Source organism: Camelus dromedarius, unplaced genomic scaffold (assembly GCF_036321535.1).
Source record: "Camelus dromedarius isolate mCamDro1 unplaced genomic scaffold, mCamDro1.pat HAP1_SCAFFOLD_121, whole genome shotgun sequence".
Classification (NCBI taxonomy): Eukaryota; Metazoa; Chordata; class Mammalia; order Artiodactyla; family Camelidae; genus Camelus; species Camelus dromedarius.
The window spans coordinates 428,696-435,147 of NW_026989801.1; the positions used below are offsets into that span (position 1 = coordinate 428,696).

Genomic DNA, 6,452 nt, shown 5'->3' on the forward strand with positions numbered 1-6,452 from the left:
GGTCAGCCCATGGCCCATTTTCCACCCTGCTCCACCCTGGCCTGTCCAAATGCCACATGGCCCTGTCATACATCTGGCTGGCAAGCGTTCCTTGGGGTAGAGCATCTATCCCCTCTTCTCCGCGTTTGCCCCCTGCCTGGTGCCCCTCTATATCTGCCCTCCCACTCTCCCGGCATCTCAGCACCATCTCCCCTCTTCCTCCCCATAGTTTCTCAGCGTTTTCCTGCCTTTGGTGAGATGGGGCCATTTCTCTCAAGGGTCGTTTTAAATATGCAGATTTTTAAATTTTTATTTTATTGAATTATATTCAGTTTACAATTTTGTGTCAATTTCTGGTGTACAGCTCAATGCTTCAGTCATACAATAACATTCGTATATTCATTTTCATGTCCTTTCTCACCATGAGCTACTACAAGATTTTGACTATGGTTCCCTGTGCTGTGTGGTATAAACTTGTTGCTTTATTTTATATTTACCACTCACTATCTGCAAATCTCGAACTCCCAGTCTATCCTTTCCCACCCTGTTCCCCTCTGATAACCATGAGTTTGTTTTCTAAGTCTGTTTAATTTTAGATTCCACATGAGTGTTGTCATATGGTGTTTTTCTTTCTTTCTGGCTTACTTCATTTAGAATGATGTTTTCCAGGGCCATCCATGTTGCTCCAAATGGCATGATATTATTTTTTATGGCTGAGTAGTATTCCATTGTATACATGACATGGCTTCTGTATCCAGTCATCTGTTGCTGGACATTTAAGCTGTCTCCATGTCTTCGCTATTGTAAATAGTGCTATGAACATTGGGGTGCTGGTGTCTTTCTGTATTAATGCTTCCTTTGGATATATGCCCAGGAGTGGGATTATTGTATCATATAGAAAGTGTATTTTTAGTTTTTTGAGGACTCTCCATACCATTTTCCATAACTGCTGTACCAAACTACATTCCCACTGACAGTGTACAAGGGTTCACTGTTTTCCACACCCTCTCTAGCATTTACCATTTGAATATTCATGCTTTAATTATTTTATTGCAGCAGCAACATGTAAGAATGAAAAAGTGGCATCCTGGTGGCTGGGGGATGAGCCTGTGTGTGTGTCCCTGTGCATGTGTGTATGTTCCTGTATGTGTGTACATGTCCCTGTGTGTACATGTGTGCCCTCCATGTGCCTGCATGGGGGTGGGGAGAGGGGATGGAGCCTGTGTGTGTGACTGACATCTCAGGCACATGGGCCTGGAGGGGTGTGTGAGGCTGTGATGCTGGGCTGAGAGGCTGTGACCTGACCAAGGCCACACAGCCCATCTTGGGGCCCAGGGCCCCACCCTTGCTTCCAGGCCTGTCACCAATCAGCTGGGGTGCCCCTGCCGTGACACAGGGCTTGGAGTCCTGACCCTAAGGGCCCCACAACTTCCCTCAGGAGGAGGGGTCTCTGGGGCAGGAGGAGGTGGCTGGGCTTGGCATGGGGAGGGGGGAGCAGGGAATCCAAGGGGGTGAGCATGGCTCTGGAGTTTGGGGGTGACCATCAGCAGTGAGGTGAGGGGAGTAAGAAGGGCCTCCTCACCAGGACTGAGTTTGTCACCCCAGCCAAGGGAGCCGCTCTTCTGCACAAGGGCCAATTTTGAAAAATGTGGAAAACCAAGTTTCAGGCTCCATGGTAGATAAGTCCCATTCCAGACGGAAATAGCAGGATGTGACCCCGTAAAAAGTGGTGAGCGCACGTGAGCCATCACGTCGCCCAGAAAGGAATTCCCCCGAGAGCCTGAGCTCACCCCACACCCTCCCAGGGGACTGGGAGGCCTGGAGTGATGGCCCTGCTGGGGTCCCACTACCCAGGAAGATGGGGAGAAGGGCCGCTGGTCATACAGTCGAGGCCCAAGGAGGGGAAGAGGCCTGCCCAGGTCACCCAGCACAGGAGGGCAGTCGGGTGGGACCCAGGACTTCGGGCTTGTCATAGGCCCCCTTCTTAGGAAAGGGGCACAGACCTGCCTGGGAAAGAAGCATCGGGTAAGTGAATAACCCTGCAGACAGGGCCAAGTTGGCTGGCTGGCCGAGCCTCAGTTTCCCCTCTGTGGAACTGGGGACGGGAAGGCGCCTGCTCACAGGGTCTCTGTGAAGCTAGAGATGGTGCTGCTGTGGTGCTGGGGAGAGCCCTCCTGGTCCTCCTTACCTTGGAAGTGGCCGGAGGGCCCTTCCTGAGGGCCGATGGTGCCTGTCTAGCTGGGCGGGCTGCTGGTCCCTGCGGCCCTGACAGTGGCAGCTACACGGCTTGGTGAAGGATGGGCCAACTCCCCTTCCCAGGCACCCTGGCCCATCGTCCCCCACCACGCACCCTGGGCTGGCTCCCTCTTTCCTTCCTGCCTCCTCTTGTCTCTGCTTCCCCCCACCTGGTGTCCCTCTCTTGTCACCTCCTGTCCCTCTCTAGGACTTGACCCCCACCTTTCTCTCTCTCACTCACACACTGTCTCTCCCTGTGTGTGTCTTTCTCTGCCTCTCCCCCAGGCCCTCAGGCCCTGAGCTCAGGTCTAGCCCTGTCCAGGGCCACAGAGCCACAGGGCCACATCTCTCCCAGCACTCCCACCCTCACAGCGATGTTCCAGCCCCAGCTCTGCTCACAGTGGAGGAGCCTGGTTACAGAGCTGCTCCTGCTGGCATTTGCTGCTGCATCGCTGATCCCCCCCACTTCCCGGGCAGCGCAGCAGTCTCACCTTGACCTGTTTGTGGCCCAGCCTGGACCCCAGAGCTGCTGCAGGGCTGGCTGCCTCCCCCACCTGGAAGGAGGGAGGGCCCCGTGGGCTCCAGGGACAGCTGGTGCAGAGTGGAGTGGACTCATTTTATGCCCAACACCTTCTCCCTGGCAGTGGTGGCACCCCAACCACTGACCCTGCCCGGCCCACCTCAGAGTCAGGAGGCTGTGGGAGGATGAAGGGCTCTCATGGGGCCCACTGAGAGCACTGCCGCCCTCAGCCCCCCTCAGGGTCTGCCTGGAGCCGGGGCTGCCGGGCAGCTGATGCGGGGCGGGGGCACGGGCCTGGTCAGTGCAGGGCCTCTCACTGGATGCCCATGGCCTCCCTGCACCTCATCCGTTCCTCACCATGAGACACGGCCACTTCATTCTGGTCATCTGGCTCATGACCGGACACCCCTGTGACTGACAGGCCCCACATGCCCAGTGAGTGTTTACCGACTGAAGCAGCACAGCCATCACTAGATCTAGACACAGGCTGTACCCACCACCGAGGAGGAGCCCCGGGGCCCCTGTGGTCACTGCTGCCCTGAAGGGGTAACCTTGCATCTGCCCTGTCATCTTAGTTCCTGCTGGTTTGTGAGTTGTGTGCCCGTGAATCACTGTGTGCCCTCAAGAGGGTGTGACCACTAGTCCTCCAGGAAGCAGACACTGACACAGAGAGAACTGTGACAATTTCATTAGGGGTGACAATAGGAGAGAACAGCAGAGGGGGCAGGTTGGAGCAGGGAAACATTCGGGCCGTAATGCACCTCTGACATCTTCTCTAAACACATCATTGCCACAGCTGAGTGGCCCCTTCATGTGGCAAATGGACTGTGCTGTAAGGCAAAAAGAGTTATTTATTTTAATAGGATCTTATTTTTTCCTGATTTTGTCTTCTCTAATGTATGTATGGCCTCTGACAGACACTGTAGTCTGTGTGTGCATCTCCCTGTCTATACAGAATGAAAATAATTATTTTCACATCTCAGACACAGATCTCAAAATGTGCACATTCTCATTATTTTATTTCCTTCTTTAACTAGTAAGACCTAATATTTAATAGAAGAAAGGGACCTTTTGCCATATGTTTAAAGCAGAGAATGGTAAGCTCTGGGCCTGAGCTCTTATATCTTCAGTTTAATTTAATGTACTTCCTAAGGTCTCTTTTGATGATTCTGTGTGCAGACACTTTCTTTTAAACTATGAGAATGCTGAGTGAGAAATATGTCCCAGTCATTTTGCAAAACAATGTGTGTGCTTGACCCAACCCTCCTCACAATGACGTCAGGGACCAGCGTTACCCCCGGCTCACAGAGAACAATGCTGAGACCCTGTGGGGGCCCCACTGAGTCTTGGTGTTAGGGGATGAACTGCAAGAACTCAAAGAATCAGAAATTGTATCTTGTGACATAAATGTGGAGATGCCAAGCTGACAGTGGGCATGGTGACAGGAGGGAGCAGGGGTGTAGGGACAGGGGTCCTACAGGGTGTCTCCTGATCACCCCTGACTTCCCCCAAAGAACCTGCCTCATGCTGAAGGGCAAGGCACCTGCTCAGCTGATCTAAATCCTGCCTGCACTTTTCAAATCACTGGGGCAAAAGAAAACTTCAGCCACACAAATTACCCTGAAAAAAACAAGCTAAATTTCAGTTTCTCTGATATCCAGAGATTTCATCCAGACCCAGAACTTTCAGAAACCCTAGAGAACAATCATCTTTATATGAGGTTGTGAACTGAGGGCTTTCTGGAGGCACTGGGTACTGAAGGGGATACGTGCATGGCTGCACTGAGTCCCCTGCACACACACGTGGCTCTGAGTGGACCTCACGCCGCATTCACACGGCCCGCCTGAGCTGCCCACCCTGCCAGGAGTGACCTTCCAGCTCCATCTGAGTGAACCCAACAAACACCCACTGGGCAGCCCTTCAATTTCTTTCTTCCCCTCCACACCCTCTTATTCACTCCTGTGTGGCTCACGTGTCCCTCTTCTGCACTCTGAGGCCCTGCACGGGCACATCTGCTATGGTGACAAGCTGTCTGCTGTGAATGTCTCTCTCCTTCACTCGCTCCCTTACCCCTCGAGGCAACCCCATGAGCCCCTGAAGTTAGGGGTGTGCTTCACCCCTCACAGAGCACATCACATGGTCCATGCAAGAGGCACATCTGCCAAACTGGGACTTCAAATTCATTTGATATTCTGTCAAAAGTCTCTTCTGTTCTATACAAGAGACATCTGCTTCCCAGGTCAGGATGGGGAAATGACACAGTCCATCAGATGTGTGTGCTGGGAAGCTAGACAGACGTCACAATGTCCCAAGTCAGATTTCCTCAGTCATCGCAAGGCCCTGGAGTGCCATCTCCCCTTCTGCAAAGACTTGACAAGGGAGCAGAAGCACATGCTCTCATCTTACCGAGTGCTGTAACTGGTGGTGGTGGTGGTGGCGGTGGGTGAGACCGCATAGGCCACAACAGAGGTGGGGGTGGCGGTGATGAATAGCCTCTGAGAAGTGACGCTGGGTGTCCCATCGGGTGAGGCACACCAAGTGGTCCTGCACAAGTACCGGGACATCGGGAATCCACAGTGACCTGCAGAACAGAAGAGAGAGCTGTGTTGGATGACAGACAAAAGGAACAACACCTACAGAACCTGAAACCCAATGCAGCAGCTGTCAGCACCGGGCACCCTCCCCTCCACCGGGTGCCCAGACAGCAGAACAGGGCCACACACTCGACCTTGGGGATGAAACACTGTTGCCACATGACACCGCCGGTGTCTGTAAGTGGAGGAAGGCAAGAGTCCTGCCTGAGATGATGTACAGAGGTTCCAGCAAATTGATAAAGTAGGACCTCCCAAACAGGAAGCCTCTCTGTGCAGGACAACCCACCTTGACACCTTCCCCAGCTCCACAGAAGCATGGTCTGCATGAACCAGAAACACAGAGAAAGAAAGGAAGTGAAGGCCTGGTTTTCCACATAGAATCAGAGCCGCACCTGGGTACTTGCTCTATCTGCAGGACCCTGCCAGACCCTCTCTACTCCCTGATCACAAAGGGCCCTCCTCTGCCAGCAGGAGCTTCCCCTGGGCCCAATGAGCTCTGAGGAGCTGGGCATCCCGCAGTCCTGTGGGGGAGCTGGCAAAGTGCTTCTGAGGGGACAAGGCTGTCCTCAGAAGGGAGTCAGTCTCCGCTACAATCATCCTTATTCGCAGGGATGTCTGGATTTTAAGTTCGCTAGGAAAAGCACACTACGTTTGTCATATGGGAAAGGGAAGGGGGAAGTCTCAATCCTGCAAATAACACCAACGGGATTTTAGCTCATGTGGAAAATCCCACGGTGTGTGATGAGACAGAGAAGAAGCTGTGACAGCTTCCAGGGCAGAACCGACCCACCGCGGGATGGAGAACATGATGCCAGGACTGTGGTGCAAATTGGTCCTGCAGGGAAGTAGGCATTTTCATGGCGGGCACTTGCCCTTCTAGCCTCAATTCCCTACTACAAATGCACCATCTCTGAGAGTCAGGATTTTCTGCCCAAGAGTACAACTGGAGGCAGCGGGGAAGGCACCTTTACCACCCCAGAAGAGACAGTGATGGCCTGGGATATTACCACAACCAGGAAGACTCAAAGTTGCACAAACACCACGGTGTAAGGCTGGAGGGGTGGCTTAGATGAGTTTTCAGTTACAAGGAATTGAATGGGCATTATACAAAGGAGAATCCCACA

The 6,452-nt window shown here is 53.1% G+C and overlaps 1 long non-coding RNA gene across 1 annotated transcript; it reads right to left on the reverse strand.

Moving 5' to 3' along the window:
- Positions 1-3,406: 3,406 nt before the first annotated feature.
- On the reverse strand, positions 3,407-5,456 carry LOC135320794 (uncharacterized). Its single transcript, XR_010380125.1, has 2 exons — positions 5,141-5,456; positions 3,407-3,564 (listed from the first exon to the last, which is right to left on the reverse strand). It is a non-coding gene; the product is annotated as an uncharacterized LOC135320794 (long non-coding RNA).
- Between the last annotated feature and the right edge of the window lie 996 nt (positions 5,457-6,452).